Consider the following 22,816-nt stretch of genomic DNA (forward strand, 5'->3'; position numbering starts at 1 on the left):
CGAGTTGGCGTGCAATCTTAGTGAAAAAAAAGGACACTGGTTACGCTGCCTGCGACCGCCATGCTGACTAATGGGTGTTCAAGAGAGTTCCTATGATATGCAATAAAATGCAACACCGTGGAGAACGAAAAGAACTCTCGCATCTCCTGACATTCCACACCCGCAAGAGACACATGGGAGCTTCACCGCACAGCCAAACGACACAAATGGCTATAGCACGGAGAAGCCCACGTACCTTTTACGACGACTGTACGTCGCGGCTTATTAGAGTGGATGTATGCAAAATCACTATAGCAAAAAAGAACCTGTGCACACGTCGAAAGAAGACATTATTTATGTTCAAGTCATCAGACAGCACGAACCGTTGTTGCAAATTTGAGTACACACTGCATTAAGAAATAAACGTTCCACAACACAATCATGAGGTGCACTAGGAACACCTGCATGCGGACCAATGCGGCTCGATACGGGAATTGATGGTCAGGCATGGCGACAGAAAGTTTCCCTTTTGATACCCGCGTATGTTTCTTCTGTCCTGCCGTAGGACATCTGACCTTGCGTGTGACACTTTCCTTGCGTATACTGGGATTATTTCCTTTTAAGGCTTGTAGCGCAGCTCAGCAAAAAGTAAGGTGGAAGGGGTAATGAAAGGGAATGGAGAAGAGAGTGAGCGCTCACTGTTCTCCGTTCCCTTTCATTACCCCTTCCACCTTTCTTTTTGCTCTTTCTGAGCTGCGCTACAAGCCTAAAAAAGTCATGACATACCAACTCACCCGAACTGCCACGCTTTTGGGATTATTTCTCTTTCTCTTCATGTGTCCGCAGAAAGAAGGAAATGGGTAGGGCGGATGACAAGAATATATGATCTGCCATCCGAAACGGAAATTGAGGGTGCCACATTGACAGCCCGCCGAGAAATCGCGGTCAAGACATGATTAAAGGCGGCGCTCTCCGAACTGAGAATGTGCGAGGACGCACACGTATACAGAGACACGCTGCAGTGGCTCGCATTCTGACATATGAAGCCGGAAGCAGGGCTGGGTGAACTGCGCGCATAAGCTTCCGACTTGACGGTTATCGAGCTCCAAAGGTCGTCTTAGCTGTGCTACTCAATAATGCTCAGCGACAGAGAGAGAGAGAGAGAGAGGGGGGGAGGGAGAGGAGAGAGAGAGATAGAGAGAGAGAGAGAGAGAGCACAAGTCAAAATATACGCTGCACGCGTGTGATAACCTCGCAGAGTACGAAGACGACAGGGCCACATGCCCCAGGGCCAGAGATCAATCTCACAAATAGCTCCTGTTTTGGCCCATGCGCGGTGAAAGAACTAAACACACGCAGAAGGTTAAAAAAAACGAAAGGCGGGTCTCGGAAGTGGGTATAGGAAGCCGGTTCATAGGAAGTGCTGTCTAGTCTAGTCTACGGTCGAACGGCAGACGTGTATTTATGAGACAACCAGAGAACGGACGGAACGCTCCAACGCTGCAATAAAGGAAGGATAAAGGTAACAGGAAAAACAAAAGAGAAATACAGAATCTGATGAAAGTTTGGAGCCTTCCGCTGGTGGATTACAACAGCGCTCGCAAGCAGTGACACGGCGGTGGTCTCTAGGGTTAAATGATACTCCGGGAACAAGTTTGATACACAGCCTAAGCAAATCCATGCCACGAACGTAGAATGGCTATATATATATATATATATATATATATATATATATATATATATATATATATATATATATATATATATATATATATATATATATAAACATCTTGAGAAAACGACGTTTGTCTTCGTCGAAATATTCCCCACGAATAGCTATGTACGGCAAGGCTTTGACTATTCACAAAAGCTACGGTGTCTCAGCGAAATCCCCAAAAGACATATTGGTTATACTTATGGTAGACATTGAAAAATGAAAAAAAAAAGCCGCTAGAACGTCACTAAACGCAAGGTACTTCATCCTGTTACCAGAAACAACGCCGGAGTCAGAGAGATTTGAGACACGGCTTAACTCGGCGGTTTCAGCCGACGTTACTTTCAATAAATAAAGTTACGAACGAAAAAGAAACAGTTTCTTACCGCGCAGCCATTAAAGGTACACCTCGCGAACGACGTGCTTTAATATCGCTCGATGGAACCATGTATTGCGCCTGAATTGCACGGCGTTTCGGGTAACGATGCTGACACCACGGAAACGCTTTCTTTCAGTCCTTTGATCCAACGAAGCCGTGTCGACATTAATTACGCGGCCATTAGCGCAGGTGCGCCGATAGCACTGCACGTATTCAGACACGCCGAAGCTAGGAAGAAATTACCGAAATTGTGTTCTCATGCAAATTTTTCGATCTCCGCTAGAGGTAAAGCATCGAAAAAGAATAGCTCGTTCAATTAGTAAGGTGCACTTTCACTTACGTAAGATGTGCAAACAAGAATCTGTGCAAGAAAAAAAAGAAAGAAAAAGGAAAGAAAAAGTTGGCGGAGGGAGGGGCGTGACAAACTTTTAGCTGGCACTTTCAAAGTGAACTTTGAGAAACTCCTGCACTAGCTAAAGTTCACAATGACAATTATCACAATAATATAAACAGAAAATATAAGCAGAATATAAGTAAATATCAGCAGAAAAGCTGCTGAAACGCTCGGCCGCATGGCAAATAAGAATTAATATCTGTAAAGCGTGCATCACCGCACAAACATCATGCATGGGAGGAAGTAAACTTTAAAAACGAACAATGAGATGAGTTTGTGAACGAGCGGGCTAATATAACCACAAACAGTGCAAAACATTTCGCGCTTTTCGATGAGTGCTTCTATGGAGAGGACAGCACCAAAACCACGGCAACTGACCGAACACATCTTGAACGCTTTTGAAAGACGACCACGCAGCTTAATCGAGTCAGGTTAATCGAGTCTCGTTAACTACGATTCATTCATTCATTCACAAAACTTTATTAGCGTCCTGAAGCCCGGTCTTTTCAGACCGAGGCGGGCCGCGTCCACGTCGGCACCGCCAGGCCGAGCCTTATGGCGTCATCGTGGACCCTCTGGACAGCCCGTAGCTGATCTTGATATGAAGAGCTTGTTATGAACTTGTGCCAGTAAAGCCATTTTTCTTCGGGGTCGTCGAGAGTCGCGGGACAGCCCGCCAGCATGTGTCTGATGTCAATGATGCCATCGCACACGTTACATTCAGTCCTAATTTCTCTTTCTGGGTGAATTTTATTTATGAAATACGGAGTGGGGTACGTCCCGGTTTGCAGTAAACGTAGCGTCACTGCCTGAGCCCTGTTCAATTTTACGTGTGGCAGAGGGAATTGCCTACGCCCCAAGTAGTAATATTTAGTTATGTCGTTGTAAGTTAATAAGTGATCTTTATGTTCCCCGGAATGGTAGTGGGCGTCGGTTCGGTTCTGACCGGCACGGCAAGCAAGTCCTCGTGCCAGGTCGTTCGTCACCTCGTTGAGGTTGGGCCGAGTCGCGTCCACTTGTCCCATATGTGCAGGAAACCATCGGATTTCAGTTTTGATAATTTCGACCTTGTCGATAATTTTAGCCGCAGTCCCAGCTACATAGCCTTTGTCAAAGCTCTTAATTGCTGCTTTAGAATCGCTATAGATGAAAGACCATTTACGGTTCCTGATGGCTAGAGCAATCGCGGCTTGCTCCACCACCGTGGAATCCTTAGTGAAGATGGTGATGGCGTCCCGTACCTCGCCCCGGCTGTCGACCACCACGGCGGTGTAGGCCTCTTTGCCTTTGACCCAGGCAGCGTCTACAAGGGCCGCCTGTTGTCCTAGCTGTTCAATTTCTTTCAACAAAGCTTTCGCTCTCGCTTTTCTCCTGCTAACATTGTGTTCCGGGTGCATATTTCTCGGGAGGGGGGTGGTTCTGATCGCGTCTCTAAGTTTCGCGCTCAATTCTACCTCGGATTCCTTCGGGTTCATTGATCTATTTGGGTCTGTCCCTATCGCTTTGAGTATAAGCCTGCCCGCTCGCGTTTTCGTCAGTCTTTCCTGCTGCGCCATCTGTTGCGCTTCCGCCATCTCTTCTATCGTATTGTGCACGCCTAGGTTCATGAGCTTCACGTTCGAGGTGCTGATGGGTATACCTAGGGTAGCCTTCACTAACTTTCTGATCAGAGTGTTTAGCTTGTTCAGCTCGGCCTGCGACCATTTAAATAGACCTGCCACGTAGGTGAAGTGACATAGAGCGAAGGCATGCACTAGCCTTAGAGCGCTGTCCTCACCCAGGCCTCTGTGTCTGTTGCTGATTCTCCTTAGTAATCTGATGACTTGGTCCGTCTTGTTGGAAATGTGCTGAATGGCATTCAGGTTGGTACCTCCCGCTGCTATGTGGAAGCCTAAAACTTTAATATTTTCCACCTGCCTGATCGCGGATCCGTCGTGACAGCGTAACATAATCTTGGGTTCCTCCCCGGGGACGTAGCCCCTGGGTCTTCGACCCCTGCGTCGATGTTTTAGGACCAAAAGCTCCGACTTTGCCGCCGAACAGTTGAGTCCCATCTCGCCTAGCGTGCTTTCCACGGCGTGTATGCTCTCTTGCAGTCTGGTCTCCGTTTGGCCTACGTTACCGTTGGCGCTCCATATGGTTGTATCATCGGCGTATATTGCAAAGTGTATACCTTCTATGCTCTCCAGTTTCCTCGCGACTCTGGTCATTGCTAGATTAAATAGCATGGGCGAAAGTACGGCCCCTTGCGGGGTGCCCCTGTTTCCCAGGTTCATCACCTTTGATTTTAGTTCACCTAGCGTGAGGCTCGCTTGCCTACCGCCCAGAAACGCCTTGACTACACTGTATAGCCTCTCGCCCAACCCCAGCTCGGACAGGACCTCGAGGATGGCCTTGTGCTCTATGCGATCGAAAGCTTTTTCGACGTCTAGTCCCAGAATCGCTCTCGCGTGCACCGGGCTAATGTGTATGAGCTGGTGTTTGATCAGGAGCATGGCGTCCTGAATCGATAGTCCGGGGCGGAAACCGATCATGTTATACGGGAGTATGTCATTTTGCTCGACGTATCTAGTGAGTCTGTTAAGAATAACGTGTTCCATAGCTTTACCTATGCACGATGTAAGCGATATTGGACGTAGGTTATCCAGATGGAGTATTATCCAGACGGTACAGCGACACACTGTAAGGTACACTGGAGAACTAAAAGCGAGCAAAACGTAAATGTACGACATAAAAAGGAGCCTCCCTGCGCAAAGTGGAACTGAGGAAGACCATGTTTACCCGTGATACATGATGCGGCTGACGCGATCAGTGCTGCATCAGCTTCTCCCCGAAATGAGATTCACACAAGGGCGGTGCTTTTGCTGGCAAGGAACGAGTGCGCTTCCTGAAACTGCACAGCGATACCGACACTGTGGGCCATCCCTGAGAATGTGTCGCCAAATGAGCACACGTGCACCCGAAAGTGAACACTATCGTATACGAGAAAACGACATAACTTCCGCCAGGAATGCAATGTTTCAAAATCGCATTACGGCCGAGATTTACCCTTTTCCTTCTATACCGCGAGAACGAAATCAGACTGCGGAATGCAAAGCAGGTCTGAAATTTACGACGCGCTTTCGGCACGTTTCAAGGAGCGTTTCGGCGAAACAACGAAATACCCAACGTTTGCATATGAAATTCCGAGAGTGCCATCCAAGCGGGGGTCGTGATTTAACGGTCGTGCGCGTTCCGCCCCCTCCTCGCGAGTTGCCGCTTTCAAAAAAAAAAAAAGGAAAGAGCTGCGCCTGTGCATTAACCGAAAGCGGAAGAAGCGGTCGGCGGCCAGAATAAATGGCGCGCAAAAGCGCAACGCGGGGCACAAAAAAAGGCAAGGAAAAGCTGCATCACGGCGTTGCACACGAATACAGCGGCCTCTCTGCCGAATACGTAGTCGATCACGGGGAGCGAAATATTAGACAATCGCTCTGGAAAAGAGGTCGTAAGAAGATGGCACGTCGGCTCCTCGTATTTATTCCGCCAGAATGACTATGCTTCATGACACACAACATTTGTTCGAAATTAGTAAGATTGAATACGGGGACTTCTTTCCGCCACCTACACTTTTCACTTACGGCATCGACTTTGTGTAGCAGCGAAGTGGAAAAGTGTTTAAAAGTAATGTTGCAACGCGTCATGTGTATAGATTTTTCGCTCGAGTTTTCCACGAAGCCAGCAATTTGAGCGAGTTGCTAATCTGCGCTACCGTAAAAGTTCAGTTTCCCAAACTGCATATTTCCTCTCACGCGGATGTTTCGTTCCCCTTGCTAATTCTTTCTAGAGAAACGAAGGGAAGAACGCCCTTGCGTTAACCAGATTATACAAATCAAGCTAGTAAAATGAGTTCCAATAAACACGGCGTCTATTCCAGCTATATTATTAGAACCAGACAGAAGATTAAAAAGTACAACGGAGAGACAAAGTGCAGCTGTCACTCAACAAAACGCCTAAATGCCACGAACAATACCTGCAGCTGGGCCCATGACGACAATATTACCTTCGTACAGAGCTTGACCGAAATTACTCGTTGCCTCTTTTTGTTCATTGGAGAAAGAAAAGGCCAGAATGAATGAATATGTCTGCAACGTACAGCAGAACCAAAACAGCACCATGTGCTCTGCATAATAAATCTTCCTGAATCTTAACGTATCGAACCTCAGCACACCTAATAAAACATTGCGAATATAGAAGAACAGGCTACATTCATATCTAGACCGGAGGTCTAGTGCAACGGTTGCATAATTGTCATTTGCAATCAATATGTGCCGCACATAAAAAAAGAAGATAAAAAATAAACGTGACCGGTGGAATAGTCTGGCTACCATCTTTTTTTTTTTGAATTATAAGAAAAGCTTGCAATTTGGGGACACCAGCAGCCTGTGTTAACTACAACCAAAACTGATTCCTTCCGGGATCCAAGCGGCTTCCATGCATAAGCGGAAAACAAGTCCTCTGCGTCCTCGAGTCTAAAGCCTTCTTCGAATAACTCGCAATTTCAAGTAAGCTGTAATAACGCTCCATGAGCACAACACTGAAACACGTGTCCAAAATTACTCCGCACCACTGTTGTGTCATTATTGTTATTCGAACGGCTGGTACAAGCAACAAAACGAAGGAAAACAGTGCACGGGCAATGAAATGCACATATCACCATGTCCTGCACATTATGCACAAGTACAGCACTACTCCCGTCGTCGACTGCGCAGTACCAGCAGCTGAAAGTTGAGTCCACTGCCCAAAATTTGCGGCGAACGCACCCCGTGAATGGTCTTGTTCGTTCAGCCGCTCCTCGTTCAACTGCAATTAAAGGCGGCGAAGAATCGCCCCCAGCCCTTTTATGAAATTGCCCCAAAGTTTGTCCCGGACTGGCGCTTTCCGGCTAGCGCGTTAATTGCATTCCACGCTTTAGGGCACTCGCAAAGCAATTTGAGGAACTCTGTGCGGCACATGAACTTCGGGCACATTAAAGTTCACCACGAGTATTCCCGCCAAAACTTCTTCATCGCGCCATCAACGAGTTAAATATTTAGGACGGAATAACCCTCGATGACCCAAACAAGGACAGACGTGGAAATGAATTAAAGCGGTTGTTTTTTCATGCTTTCTATCTGTATGTACAAGAGGCACAATGAAGGAAAACACCGACACACCACTAAATGACTATGTCTCTGACTTAATACTCGTTGGTTTTGATGCGCATGCTTTCCACAGAAGTAACACCATTTTCAATTTCACCACTGAACACGTACGTCGCATGCAGCCCGACAGGCATTCATCAACATATTTCCTTGTCACTCATCGATGAATATCAGCGACTTTGATCCATCCGGTGCTCAATAATGTAACAGATCGTTCCTCCTTTCTTATGCGTAGCGCCAGTAAATCTGCCACGCTCGCTTCAGCCTATTCCAACAATCCAGCTTAAAAATACCGTTTCTCAGCCGCTCTTTGAGTCTGGCCATTAATGCTGCCAACTTTCACACTGTTATGAAGCTGTTTAATGATAATCGCGCCTCCAAAGTTCGCTTTAGAATGACCCGTCGCACATGGATAAAAAAAGAAATTACAGTAGCGGGAACAAGAAATCACAGGACCCAAATTCCACTACTGAATTTTCCCGCGCGCTAAGCGCATAGCACGGAACAAGTCTCTCAGTGAAGTAAAAAAATTCCCTATTTATTGAAGGATGTGGCTTTTTTTCGGTTATGGCAGGTTTATAAAACCTGCCCGGTTGAATATTTTTTCTAGTAATTTATGAACTATACGAGGTCTGTTAAAAAAGTATCCAACCTTATTATTATTATTATTATTGTTATTATTTTGCGAACACCTGATGGATATGAAACGAGTGCGCTTGCATCAGCCGACTTTCAACCTTAGTGCGCATGCGCGAATTTTATCCTGCCTGCCGATAGCGTCATTCGCTGGGACGCAGCGTTTGAGTCAGGTAGTGCGCAGTGCTCTCATCGGTTTTTCATTGCAAGGAAAATGGCGAAGCGACTGGAGCAGCGCTACTGCATCAAATTTTGCCAGAAACTGGACGACAGCCAAGTGGAAACCATTCGGACGATTCAGACGGCTTTCGGTGACGATGCTATGAGCAGCACACAGATTAAGGAGTGGTGCAACCGGTTCAAGGACGGCCGCACATCGGTGGAGAGCGAGCCACGCTCCGGTCGGCCATCAACATGCCGAAATGACCAGGTCATTGCCGAAGAAAACACTGTGGTGATGCAAGACCGTCGTGTGACTATCCGATAAATTGCGGAAGAGGTGGGCATCAGCGCTTTTTCTGCGCATTCCATTATGACCAAAGATTTGGCCATGAAGAGAGTTGCGGTGAAATTCGTGCCGAAGCTGCTCACGGTGGAGCAAAAGTAACTTCGTGTTGAAGTCTCACAGGACATGCTGCATCCCACAAACAGTGGCCCCGACTTCATGAACACCATAATCACTGGTGACGAGTTTTGGGTGTACGGGTACGACACGGAAACCAAATCCCAGTCGTCACAGTGGACGCATTCCACGTCACCAAGACCAAACGAGGCTCGCCAAGTGCGCAGCAACGTCAAAGTGATGTTGACTGCTTCATTTGACTCCCGCGGTGTAACCACCATGAGTACGCACCACAGGGTCAAACAATCACCAAAGAGTACTACAGGGATGTCCTCCGTCGTCTACGTGATGCTATGCAGCGCAAGAGACCGGAGTTGTGGGCAACAGGAAATTGGTGCATCCATCCCGACAATGCTCCTGCACATTTCTCGCACTTGATTCAGACTTTCTTGGCGAAAAACCAGACTCCTGTAGTTAAACTGGCTCCTTACTCTCCTGAAATAGCCCCCTGCGACTTCTGGTTGCTTCCCAAAATCAAGAGGCCATTGAAAGGACCGCGATTTCAGACAAGACATTATGGCTGCAACGACAGCTGAGCGAAACTCCATTCCGAAAGGGGCCTTCTCGGAGTGCTTCCAACTATGGCAGCACCGCTGGCAGAAGTGTGTGGAGCCCCAAGGAGACTACTTTGAGGGTGATTAGGTTTCCAACGCTCCAGTTATGCCAGTTTTTTTTTCTTCGGGCAAAGGTAGGATACTTTTCTAACAGACCTCGTATAATATAGCCCTACAGTAAGCTTTGAAAAGCAGTTATGCGTTTCCTTAGCGTCACTTTGTTTTATTTTAGGCGGAATAATTTACTTGAATGAAATTGGAAATGTTCGATAACTAATGTGTCGCTGCCTTCTACGCAAACAATAAATTGTCCAATGATAAACTAATTATAACGCAAGGTGATATGAGAAAACGTCATGGCGATAAAGCACATTTCGTCAATAATCTTAAACTGTAAGAATAAAAAAATACAGCAAGAAACCCGCACGTTCTGCCATTAAACACAAGTCAGTCAATCAATTAAATTAAATAATAGAAAACAAATAAAGAAACGTACAAGTACATACTCAGCGTTAATCTAGATATACAATGCCACTTTCGGTAAAGAAAGATGTGAATGCTTCCACAGCTAATCACTTCAAACTATTTTCATGACATCTTATTTTAGCTTTATTAAATTATAGAGCAAAACACACTTGTTTGGCAACCTTGTCCCGAGTTTAGCGCGTTAAAAATGCCTCCCCCTACCACGTCGGTAGAATCTCAAACCGAACAGTACAACTCTAGCTACATCCTGCAGGACGACGAAAACAGACACACTACGTAAATGGTGAAACTACCAAGCAGCGAGAAAGGAATAAACGGAGGGTTTCCAGGCATAAGAAATACATTACCAAACAGAAGCTTCGCGCCATCCATCGCATTAGTCACCGTGTTTCTACGCCCGTTGCAGCGTGCCTAAGGGCAAAAGAAAGGAACGGGAACGAGGCTGAAGGACCGCACTCTGAGCGCGCGCACCTCAAGCTAGAGAGAGGAATCAAAGACGTACACGCTGTTCTCAGCACGTGGAGGGAAAGCGCAAACACGTCGCCCTAAGTGCCACCGTCCACCGGTTGCTAACAACGACGGAAAGGCACGTCGCGCGCAGGTGCTCTCTCGTTTCCAGCGAGGCTTCTAGCGCAGGGCATGACGCACTTGATGCTGTGAAAGAGCTACAGAGAAAAGAAGACGCATTACGGCGCGCCTACGGCTCACTGAACTCGGACAGTCCCACAGCACGTACGAAGCGAAGGTTATAGTTAAGAGAAGTGATGCGATGTTTAGCACTCCAGTCGGCCCTGACGTTGTTTTCACCTATACCTTTATAATACCTGTACCACACTGCAATAAATGGGAGAGCAGTCACTAGCCTGGATACCACCTGTTTCAAAGGCAAGCATGAAAGAAAACAAGAGGGCAAAATCGGGAGAACAGCAGGCGCTGGCGGGTGAAGCATTGCATAGCGTGACAGGTGTCGACTGAGATCGAAATTTCCTCTTGTTATTAGTGCCTTTATAAACAATAGATATGACAACGATGCCTAATGCGAAGCATAACAGTAAGTTTTTTTTCCTTCTGATTCACCTTTTTTGACCAAGCGGTTACGATTTTTGAAGTCAGTTGCTAAACGCCATATCACATTAGCTCAAGCTGTACGAGTAGAAATGTAGTGAAACCTCACTGAAAACTTGAATCCGGTCCTGGAATGCCTATCCAAAGATAAAACAGCCCCCGAGGTTTATATGAGGGACCATCTGTCAAGTTGCGGTGAACATGAAAAATCCACTACATCCTTCGTCTTGCCCTTCCAAGCCTGGGCTAACTCAGCATTTCATTCGTGTGGTGGCAATGGTGCCGTGTGCACGTGCTGTATTCAAAGGCGAGCACGTTAGCGAAGGAACCTGCGGACCGAAGTGGGAGTCTCCAAAAAGGGAGTGAAATTACTTCACAGCGTTTGAAAGTTTGTCGTATATTACAGGACAATTAACGAAGTAAGTGATTGAACTTTATCAAACAATGACTATACTAAATAAACACTAAGTTGGTGTATGTTTTATACAAGTTAGCAAAGGTCACTAGCATCAACAAAGGTCGCTTTACGTCATTGCTCCGTAACATGAGTTCAGTAAAGAAGCACTGGAATACGCTCGGCCCTCCATGTGCCTCCTATAACATAAGAAAAATGGTACACAGGTAATTATAGTACACATTTTATTTTTATTTCCTCTGTTGGCAAATACTGCGGCAACATGCCGCAAATCGCTGCAACATGCACTGCAACGGGCCCGAGCTGCTAACCGTCATTCCGTCTCATCATCGACAGCCTGTATTCCAGCAACTGCTCGACGATCCCACCACTGGACGCCCTGGCGCCTCTCGGACGTATGACCAAATTCGGCGACGGTTTTTCTGGCCCGATCTCAGCCCCTCCGTCCATCGCTATGTCACTGGGTGTGAGTTGTGTCAACACCGAAAAAAAAAGAATGGCGGCGGCTTAGGTCAGCTAACCCTGCATATGCAAAGCGAAAGCTTTGTTTAGCCTGGTTAAGTCTTGGTTTCACTTGGTTAACCTTTGATTTAGCTGTAATTATTATACTTAGGTATACAATCATCGTTAAGCCTGGTATGACAACTGTGCCTAGGTCGGTGGCTACTCACGACTGTGAATAGGCTTAGGCAGACAAGCATCGTTCGACGGTGCGCCGCCTCTTGTGCCACAGGGAAAGCGCAAGTGCTATAGTACACGCAAAGGGACGTCGCGAACATGCGCAGCGTCGAAGCACAAACGGAGAGGACGCGAACGCAGTCGCTACATTGATCTCGACGGTGCGACACCTGTTGCATTCCGGAGCTTCTCCAGTGAAGCAGCTCGCCGGGAGATATCCGCGGGGTGCACGGCTAGACACCGCTTGGGACAACGGCTCAAAGCCTCCTGCTCCCGTGCAACGCTCAGGAAAGACGGTCCGGCGTCGCTCTCATCCATGGCCAAGCTCGTACTGACTAGGCAAGCGCGGCGTTCAGGCGCGCGGCGAGTCACGTGGTCAGGCGGCGACCCAGCTGCGGAGAGCGCATGCGTCATGCCAGCGGCGGAGCTCGGCGCGGCGCGTTGCCAAGGCTACGGCGAAGCTGCGGTCAAATGAAAATCAAATTCGCGGCGACGGCAAACTCGGCTTGACGCGGTTAGTAAAGCTTTCGCTTAAAAAAAAAAGCAGCTGTGCATCCTGTTGGCCTGCTACAGCCTCTGGATATACCAACCAACCTTTTGTTTTCGCGTTGGAGCTGATCTTCTCGGACTATTCCATGTATCAAATGACGGAAATAAGTGGATTGCCGTTGCCACGGGCTATGCAACCCGCTATGCCATTACTAGAGCCCTACCGACTAGCTGTGCTATAGACGTTAACGAGTTCTTACTTCATGACGTTACCTTAGACCACGGCGCATCTCATGAACTTCTCACCGATCGCGGAAGATACTTTCTTGACAATGACTTCGACGACTTACTTAGATCATGTACTAGTAAACACAAGCTTACTACAGCCTATCATCCTCAAAGAAACGGTCGTACCGAACGCCTGAAACGACATGCTCGCACTGCATGTCTCCTCCAATCATAGCGACTGGGACACTGCTCTACCATTTGTCAGGTTTACTTACAATTCCTCGCGCCAAGACAGCTGGCTACTGACCCTTGTACCTTCTATTCGACCATGAGCCAACCTTGCTTTTCGAGACCCTGCTTTCGACCCCACTTGCCTCGCCCACAGAGTACTCTCGTGAGGTCATAGCCACAGCGATCCATAATAATAATAATATATGGGGTTTTACGTGCCAAAACCACTTTCTGATTATGAGGCACGCCGCAGTGGGGGACGCCGGAAATTTTGACCACCTGGGGTTCTTTAACGTGCACCTAAATCTAAGTACACGGGTGTTTTCGCATTTCGCCCCCATCGAAATGCGGCCGCCGTGGCCGGGATTCGATCCCGCGACCTCGTGCTCAGCAGCCTAACACCATAGCCACTGAGCAACCACGGCGGGTCCACAGCGATCCAAGCACGCCAGATTGCCTGCCTTCATCTCTCTACTTCACAGACACGCCAGAAGTGCAGTTACGATCAGCGCCAATACAACGTCGAATACGAACCAGGTGCCCATGTTCTAGTTTGGACTCCATCTCGCCGTGTTCATCTTTCGGAGAAACTCCTCTCGCGATAGTACGGCCTTTACCGAGTCCTCCACCAGGTGACCCCTGTCACGTACGAACTGTCTCCACTGGATGCCACCATGCCTTCACCTCTATCTGACATCATCCACGTCAGCCGCCTCAAACCGTACCTTTCTGGAACCAGTGAGCCGCACCAATAAGGTGCTTCTTCCGATGGGGGTAATGTCACAATCTGTAACGTTGGAAGAAGAGGACGTGGATGATGGCCTTGGAGACGACGAATATTTTGGCTATCGCTTTTCTACGCATCTTGGCTCAGCCATTAAAAGCCATCTATAAGTAAACCTAGGCTTCTTCCTTCCCGTAATAATGCCGTGACAAACGATCTTTCAAATGTCCTTTGAACTTCAGTAACGTTCCACCCTTAGTCCTTTTTTTTTCGGGTGTTACTGCACTTGAGCCCCCTCCCGCAGAATATCAAGCGAACATAGTCCGAGCGATATCTGTTCTTCACCAAAAATCTCGGTCTCTGTCACCCAGCAGACAGTTCAGCTCGACTTTATGTGTACGCAAACAACGACCCTCAAAAGAGTAGGCAACCTTAGGAAATTATGAAGCCATGTTATTAGCTAAGTTGCCTAGCATTTACGGTCCCAATTTCATGGTTCATAAATGGGGCTTGAAAAAGCAATGTCCCAAAGCTGCCTCAAATAGATATACTTTGGCGTACTTAGCCATTCAAAACAATAACGCGTACAAACGAAACACAAAAGACAAAACCAAGAAAGCAATCCAGAGCGCCAGACTTCTAAGAAGTTCGGCCTACACGAAGATCGACGACGCTCTGAGAAGCAGCAGCTCAGCCTTACAGGTCGAAGTCGCGACGACGAATAAAAATGAGATGGCCAGAGAGAAAACTGTGACTACAGCCAGTAACTAACGCTTCACTCGACAAATGAGAAAACTTACGCAAGCGCCACGAGCAGCAAAAAGGTCACGTTCTTTCATTTCAACCTGATGACAAAATATGGGCCTGTGTCAGAGGCCGAGGATATAGCGTGCGAGCGAGCGCAATAACGTAAGCCTTGATCCCAAACGTCAATCAAAGGGGCTTGCAAGACAAGACTTAATACTGGACGGGATACGACTGTTACTGGAAGCAGATGGGAAAACACCAAAACGATAAAAAGAAAGTAGACCTTATATCGCTGCAAGCATGTCCTTAGCATGGTCTCACGGAACAGGAAAGTACGGGCGCGCTACAATCAGCTATTGTCACCAGCGCTGAGCGAAGCCTCCAGCGGTAATAGAATCGTGCTCATTATGACAATGACAGTTATTTAGTGGGTGCTCTGTCACATGGAAGGACTACACAAGGGTTGAAGAGAAATCATTAAATGTTAGACAGTCCGAATAAACCAAGAAAAAAAATGCGACAAGGAAAATCACAGACCATAGTTACGAAACGTCATCTGGCCCTCTTTCGTAGGAACCCCAACAATTCCCGAAATATATATCTTGCATTTTCGTTGCTGTCTGCGGGAAGCAGAAAGTATAGCGTATCAAGTCTGCACTTATTTTTCAGCTCAGAACTACCCTCAGAACGCGCCTTTTAGTGCTCCGAACAAACGCAGCGTGCCATTCGCCCAGCTGCACGCTACACAATCTCGGATATTAAACGAGGACCGGTGCGGTCCCTGAAGTCGGTACGAGTTCCAAAAACGTATTCAAAGAGCATTTCCCACGCGAATGTGGTCGGCCAAAAAAAAAAGGGGCGCTGCGATAACAGCGTATGTAATATTAAAAGGCAGCCGGCCGAGCCCGAACAGTTACCTCACGAAGAAGAAAAAAAAACACTACGAACTCGGCCTCAGAAGCGTAATAGATGAAGCCGCAGGAAGTTTAGCCACACTATACGCAGTTACAAGCGCGTGCTGCGTGCATATATCTTCGCAAGACTAATGCGTGGCTGGCACGAAAGAGAGGCGCAGTTAGACCGAAACGCCACTGTACTTTTTAACGACGAATATGCAAGTCTGCGCTATTAGAGTACATCCGCTCTTGGTCCTACACAAGGCAGCCCGGAAAGGAACCCGCAGAAGCTACTGAAGACCACTAGGTAGCAACAGAATACGGAAATAAGATTGGAATAATATTCTTTGAAGCGTTAAGAGAGGAAACTGTATACGGACAAAGAAAGCAAACGAAACAATCCGTTGGAGGTCGATACAGCTGTTCCGAAGCTGTGCGTTATTATAAATATCTATGTTATTAATCCGCCTGAACCGACACAAGCTAAACATAAGCACATCATTCTTGCGCAGTTCTTATTCTTTATTTTTTTTATCCTACGTGGCAATATATAGGCCGCACATGGAGGCAATATTAAAACTCAAAGCATAAACATAAAGCTCCAACATAAAATACATCATCCGTGCAGTTCTTGTTTCCCCAATTGAAAATCGATAGACAGGGAGACAAGATGCAAACTCAAGAAATGGGTGCTCAGTCATTTAGCGTGTCCTCAGTAGACATAGCCTTGGAAGGGTTTCCATGTAAACTCACTAGGCGGCAGAGTTGTGTTTAGCAACGAACTTGCTTGGCTTGTTGGCGCATTTAGTTGAACGTCACACGAATGAAATGGACAGGAACTCCACGCAGAGTGTTTGGCCAACGAAAACCTTTAGAGACACGGAACATGATTCAGCAAGTATACGATGACGAAGCATTATCAACAAGCCTTGTTTTTGAATGAAACCAAAGGTTAGGGAAAGGCAGGGATTCGGTGGAAGATGATCACAAAGTCGCTCACCTGTCAACGTCATATACCGCTGCAAATGTGGAACGTACGAAGGAATTACTGCATACAATCGCCCTGTTACTGTGTACATGACACCAAAAAGAGCAGAAATTGAGGAGGTATATTTATCACCAACCTTTATGCAGGGACTTAGGAAAACGCAGACTGAATGGAAAATTCGTCCATCACTTACTGATGAACAGACATTAAGAAGGCAGATGAAAAATTGCTGTCGAACTTTTTGGAAGGGCCAGAAGTGATCGCAAATTTTCTTTAGGCATCACACTGTCGGAGATAAAGTCTGGCGCTCAAAACGAATGAGTAGAATATTTATTGAGGTGATGGCACATAAGACTAAATGGTACTTGAAAAAAAAACTGAAGCGATAACCATCAAAAATAAAGAAATGCTAATCGCATTTTTCGATCCATAGGCTTGGTGCACTATAGATATATGCCCTGAAGGGCAATTAATAAACCATACCTTCTACATTTAGGTGCTAAAAATGGTTAGCTACGTATTCCCGCGTCACCGCGCTTCTATTCTTTTTTTACTCTTGTGTATAATGGTCCTTGCACGATAACGCGAGGCACGATGCTGCTGTGCGAGTTCAGATATATCTGCATCAAGACGGTAAGTTGGGCCAGTTGGTTATAAATTCATCGTAAGGTTCGTAACAGCGCAACACAAGACACGGACAAAAGGAAGGTAAAAACATCAAAAGGCGCCGTGCTTTCGTTTTTACCTTCCTTTTTTTTTGTCCGTGTTTTGCGTTGCGCTGTTACGAACCTTACGATGAATCAGATATATCTGGCCATGCATCATGTCCCTATTCTACCAAATTTAGGATATTTGCTTCACCTATCACCGCGTGATTTTTTTTTTTCGTCACGTCATTTTTCAGCTGAAAGTGAGGCGCCATGAAGTTATAGCGGCAATATAAAGTGCTGTGACTAACCTACTGAAGAGCATCCTGGCTTAAACTTTCCCTGCTTACTTCCATGACCTCCAGAAACAGTGGCAGCTGTGCGTAGATAGCCGCGGGGACTACGATAACAAGGCGTAGAGTCATTTGTTTCTAAACTGATTTTTTTTTTTGCGAGCTCAATACTGGGACTTTTCTGACAAAGGCTGTAGTAAGCGTACGCGCACATGGTGAGATCTTTAGTACTCCTAAAAAAAAATTAGAATGTCGTGACGGCCTCAAAGCTACTCAAATTACAAGAAGGTTTAATAAACTGCTAAAAAGAAAAATCTCCGACGACCTCGACTTAAAACGTGAGACAGATGCCAAGCAAAAGTATTCGACGGATTTTATCAATCAATATATTATCTTCTGTGTAATGCGATTATATATCTTGGAAGAACGAGAGGAAGAGGTGAAAAGAAATGGAGGAGGCCGTGATGCCACTCAGAAAATTGTCTACTTGGCTACCCTAAAGTGGGCGTGGGGGAATAGAGAAATATTGCAAAGTTAAAGAGAGAAGGAACGTAGATGTGGTTTTTGAACACACGCAGTCAATTAACAAGAAACAATAAACGAACATCGAACAACAATGGTAATTATGGAAATAGACTGAAGTTCAAACCAACGGGAAAAAAAGCACGCGTTTTCGCAATCTTACACGCAGCCTAATTACACTTCGTAGACGGCATAGTCCCCCATCGCGCCGACCATTTGCCGACCACAATGAACTGTCGGAAAAAAATCCGGAGCAATACGAAGGTGACCAGCGGCAACAGTAACGAAAACAAGGCCAAGCGTATAGGGCTAAGAATTAGAACTACGTGAGCTCGAGAGAGAAAAAAAAAAACGACAACGGTAAGATAGAACGGCCACTCCAAGAGGTTTCTGGGCGAATCGCAGACGCACGATAGATGGAAAAAAACCTAAATGAGCTTTATTATGGCTGCAAGGATGTTAAACTTTAAACGAAATAAAAGCGCCGAAAGAACACGCGCGGAATAAAGTTCGAATTAGGAATAGAATTCATGAAGCCGAAAAGTAAAGATGAAAGAGGGAGAAAATCGACAGATGCTGAGGAGGTGAGCCGCACGTTGCTGATAATGAGACTTGGAAATTTCAGTTCAGAAAAAAGCACTGTCGCTATTCACGAAGCGCTCTCAAAAGGTGATCGAGTTTTTCTACGTCTGAACTAACCTTCTTGAAAGCAATTTTCCCCATTGACGTTCAAGGGTTAATATTGCTGCACGTTCGGAGCCAAACAAAACAATTTAGATGTCCTACGGCAGCCATTTTCCGGAAGAGACAGACAGCGTCGGCAATAAACTGACGAGAAAGCCCTTTGTCGAACTTTAAGAAGAGGCGACGGCGACGGCAGAAATGCACCAGGAGGGTCCTTATGATTGGCATCGCCATAAAAGCACTGGTAAGCCAAGAATGCCATGGAAAGAAATGGCGCAAAATTTATAAGCACCTACGAATCGATCCTGTTATCCTTGCCGCTGCACTTGGCAGTTCAAGAGAAAGCATTTCCATAGAGAGTGGTTCTGAGCCAAAGAAAAGGAAAAGGTCACCTGGAAAAGCGGACGATGAATTACAAGCTGCGTCTGTCGCTGTGTCTGTCGTCTTTATTTCATCTTGTCTGAAGCGCTATTCGATTACATTACAAGAATGGACCAATCAGCCGAGTTCAACATATTTCATTTGCTTGTTCAAAAAAATCAAATTGACAAGTGAAATAAATAAATAAATAAATAAATACACTGAGTCGAAGTGTAGAAAGCACGCGATATTTAGCGCCACAATACCAAGCGCTTCGCTGTGAATTGTCAGAAAGAGGATAACAAACAAAAACAATTGGCCGAAAGCTACTAGACCAGGGCCTGGCGCCACAACGCTGCACGGAATTGTAGCGGGCTCCTTGTGCGTTAATGGTGATCATGGTGCTGCATCAGTATGTGTCCGCTGAGGCACGCAGCTTTACTGCCCTAGCGGCTGAATGCCGAAACATTTCACTGGTTAAAATTTAAAGCCATTGGCTAGTGCCTGCGCTAATAGTGTCAGCCAACGCGTCTTATAATCGCCCATCATCCACGAGCGCGTACATAGCACAAATCCGTACAACTACAACGAATGAGGCAGGCGGAGTGAAATAAGTGCGAACAGCGCTGTTGAATGACTGACGTAATAGTTTTGCGGACACCCGCAACTCTTGCCAAACTCTTGCCCTTGCTTCGACTTGTCGAGAAAAATTCGATTTCGCCCTGCCATCTGCTAGTGGCCTCATTAGCTCAGATGGTAGAGCGGCTGCTCCAGAAAGGTGGTGGTCCCGTGTTCGAGTCGCGGACCAGGACGAACTTTTCTTTAACTATGAGGCTTTTCTTTCGAACAAACTGTATGGGTTTCCTTTGTAGCAATTGCTACGATTGGGTGGATGCCCCATTTTCCCTTTATTAATTGCAGAATGATTCAAAGATCAGCTACTGTGAGTTCTAGCATCCCGAACGCTGCACGCAAGCCCGCTACACGGAGACGAGGTCAATGACAAAGAGTACAGACGATGTCACTGAGCCCTGCAGCCCTGAAGAACGTCAGAGTGGCTTCGGCGCATGGAAGCGACGGATTCCCGCGGGACCAAAACACCTCGGAGCTGCAGACAGAAGTGGTACGACGAAGCGATCAGGCAACGAGGCACGCGCGCCCTCGGGGCATCTCGCCTGGCGCGCTCGTGCGCAGAGATGAGTGCAATAAAATTTGGAGGGCGCTTAAGCTTCGCATTTAAGAGTGGAACACGATATCATTCAAAGATCCCTGACTGCTTCTAACGCTTCCCCACAACTGCAGCTTATGCAACCGTAATGTTCACCGGGAAACGCTGGCGGCGAACGCTATGCACGAAGGCGAGCTCTCTGGTAGAAACGCGGCCTCTTGCGTCGGTCACGCATGCGCAGAGGCGAGCGCCACTGGATGGTGGTGTTACAAGGAACCGAGCGGGCCGCGCTGCTTTATGAATGGTAGAAACACTGGAAAACGGGTTCATCTTTGAGGTACCGCGTAACATAATTATATTTTCTGGTATATTCAAATTGCAATCCGACGCTATCATGACTGTAGGTTGTGTTTAAACTGTACTTTACGATTTTTCTGACGCATCTCACTTTCATGAATTCAATTATTTCAGTAACAACTTTGCGCCACGCGGAGGGCCTGCGTGGTTGTGGTTCGGAATGCTTTTTCGCCAAATGACGTCCGGCGCCGATACCGGATTTTTTTTCGACACGGGGCCGTTAACGCTATCGCGTTTTAACGCGAGAGCGTTAAGGCCCCCGTGTCGCATAAACGTGATACGTACGTACGGTGTGCGTACGATGAAGACATGAGCTGCCGCCAGCGCAGGGTCCGCTGGGGCAAGGTCGCTGCCAGCACTTGGAGGTAACGCTTATCACTCCAGAGGTGGAGTTATTAATTGCATATAAATGTTTTAAGGCTTCAATGTGATAACGTCAGAGTAATGGCTCAATCTTCAAAGACTGCAGAGCCTGTGTTGGTGAGAAAGTGCGGCTGTAATTTTGGCAAATGAAACCCATATATTTTCGTTGAACGTTATTGAGCGAGCTTATCTCGCATTGTTTGTAGGGAAATATGCATATCCTAGAACAGGGCAAATTAGCGTTTTATATCATAGCAGCTTAGTATCGCGGGGGGTCTTCGCTTAAGTGCGGCGCAAATAGCCTATTTCCCGTTTACATATTCAGTATGTTTATACCATGAAAGATGTTCAATTAGAATGACACCCAAGTGTTTATATTGAGACACTCTTTTAAGTTTTCAGTTAAATGGTCGAAAGTCACCCTTAACCGCAGTTTTTAATGCAAATAAAAAGCACGTTGATTCTAAAGGAGATTCCTTTTTTCGGGATTCAAGGGTTTTTCAGGACTTCCAGGAGGTGTACGAACCCTGGGGTAGTCGACCTAACTACGATTCCTATGCCTTCGTTTTCAAGGAAAGCTATCCTGATTATATCTGTGGTACCTTGCTTTCGGATAACAGCAGTTAAAAAGTTAGTTGTTCTTCGTAATGTTGGCGAGAACGAGCCCTCTCGTTAGATAAAGTATGACGGAATTGAGCGGTAATTTTTCATGTGCTCTGAGAATGCAACATACTTTGACGGGAACGGTTACGAGTGGTCCGAGGATGTCATAAAATGCCTTTCTCTATGCACAGTCAACAAGAATTCTAGGAAGTACTAACCCCTCAGTGAATGAATGCACTGGCGAAAGTCGAGCTACCTTCTGCCAACTAGTTTATAAAATTTTCAACTATGCCCTGCATGTACATGTCATGCATAAAACATACAGCGACAAGACAGTCCACAAGACTAACGTGACTGTTTTTACTATCTTGCCGAAATGCTTGTGTCAGTGGATATGATTATTATTAAACGACGCAAAGCTTTCTTTGCGTCGCTCCTGCAGCCATCACGCTGGGCTTTTCGACGTTCGTGGCCAATGCCACAAAAAGAGCGAATAATGCTTTCAACTGGCGAACGCCAACAAAATAAGATAGAAAAAAAAAACCGCAGCTCCTGCGCAATCAGCAGTACATTCACGGCCATAGCATAACGGTCCAAGAGTTCGGCTTCTCGCTTTCACTTGTTCACACCTTCGATAGAGGGAGAATTTTGTCATTGCGATGCACGAGAAGCAGTCTGTCCCCGAGGCCGTTAAAGGAGAGATGCAGTCGCACTGCCAGCAAGAACGGACTTTCTTTCCTCCGCTAACGTGTTCAGCATTCCCGGCGCGCTGAACAGCGCGGTGTTCAGCGGCGTTGGGAGCCCCAGCTGCACAGACAAGCCTAGCTTCGCGCTCCTGTTCTTCCTCAGAGCAACGCGCCATAAAGGCGCTGCGTGGCGTGAAACTCAGAAAGGCCGCTGCGCTACGCGTGTCTATGTTGCGAGCTTGGAGCTGCTGGTCGAACTTAGCGGTACGTATCGAGCTCGTCTGGTATGCAGCACACACGACATTGAGTCTGAAGGCGGGGTAAGGTTTATTTTTCTCCTCAGTCTGCTGCTGACATCAGTCACGCTCGTGCAGGCGAAAGTTATTTCGAGATAAGGAAGAGACAAGGAATGGTACCACTGGAAATCTTAAACCAATGTCCTCAAGCCAACAAAATCACAGCCTTCATGCTCTCTTCTTCATTAGGAAAGGGTTTTAGCATACCGCTACTGATCCGCAGTTACCTTCTTCGCCAGCTGCCAGCTTCGTGCCTACTATAACTAAACTGCAACAGGGGCATGCGCGGCGCGGCATAGCTAGGATCTGTATACAAGTGCCACGTTGCAGAGGTGGTAGCAGTACAGTCGAACGTTGATATAACGAAGTCGTACTTGCAGCGAAAAACTTCGTTAAATCGCAAATTTCATTATTTAGAGCCTCTAAATGTTC

At 46.7% G+C, this 22,816-nt stretch overlaps 1 protein-coding gene and 1 pseudogene across 2 annotated transcripts in view; one reads left to right on the top strand and one right to left on the bottom strand.

Moving 5' to 3' along the window:
• The window catches only part of LOC135910073 (pleckstrin homology-like domain family B member 1), a 540,261-nt gene that overhangs the window by 96,473 nt on the left and 420,972 nt on the right, over positions 1–22,816 (bottom strand). The gene's annotated exons all lie outside the window — the stretch shown is intronic.
• Positions 8,497–9,282, top strand: LOC135910035 (protein GVQW3-like; annotated as a pseudogene).

Source organism: Dermacentor albipictus, chromosome 4 (genome assembly GCF_038994185.2).
Source record: "Dermacentor albipictus isolate Rhodes 1998 colony chromosome 4, USDA_Dalb.pri_finalv2, whole genome shotgun sequence".
Classification (NCBI taxonomy): domain Eukaryota; kingdom Metazoa; phylum Arthropoda; class Arachnida; order Ixodida; family Ixodidae; genus Dermacentor; species Dermacentor albipictus.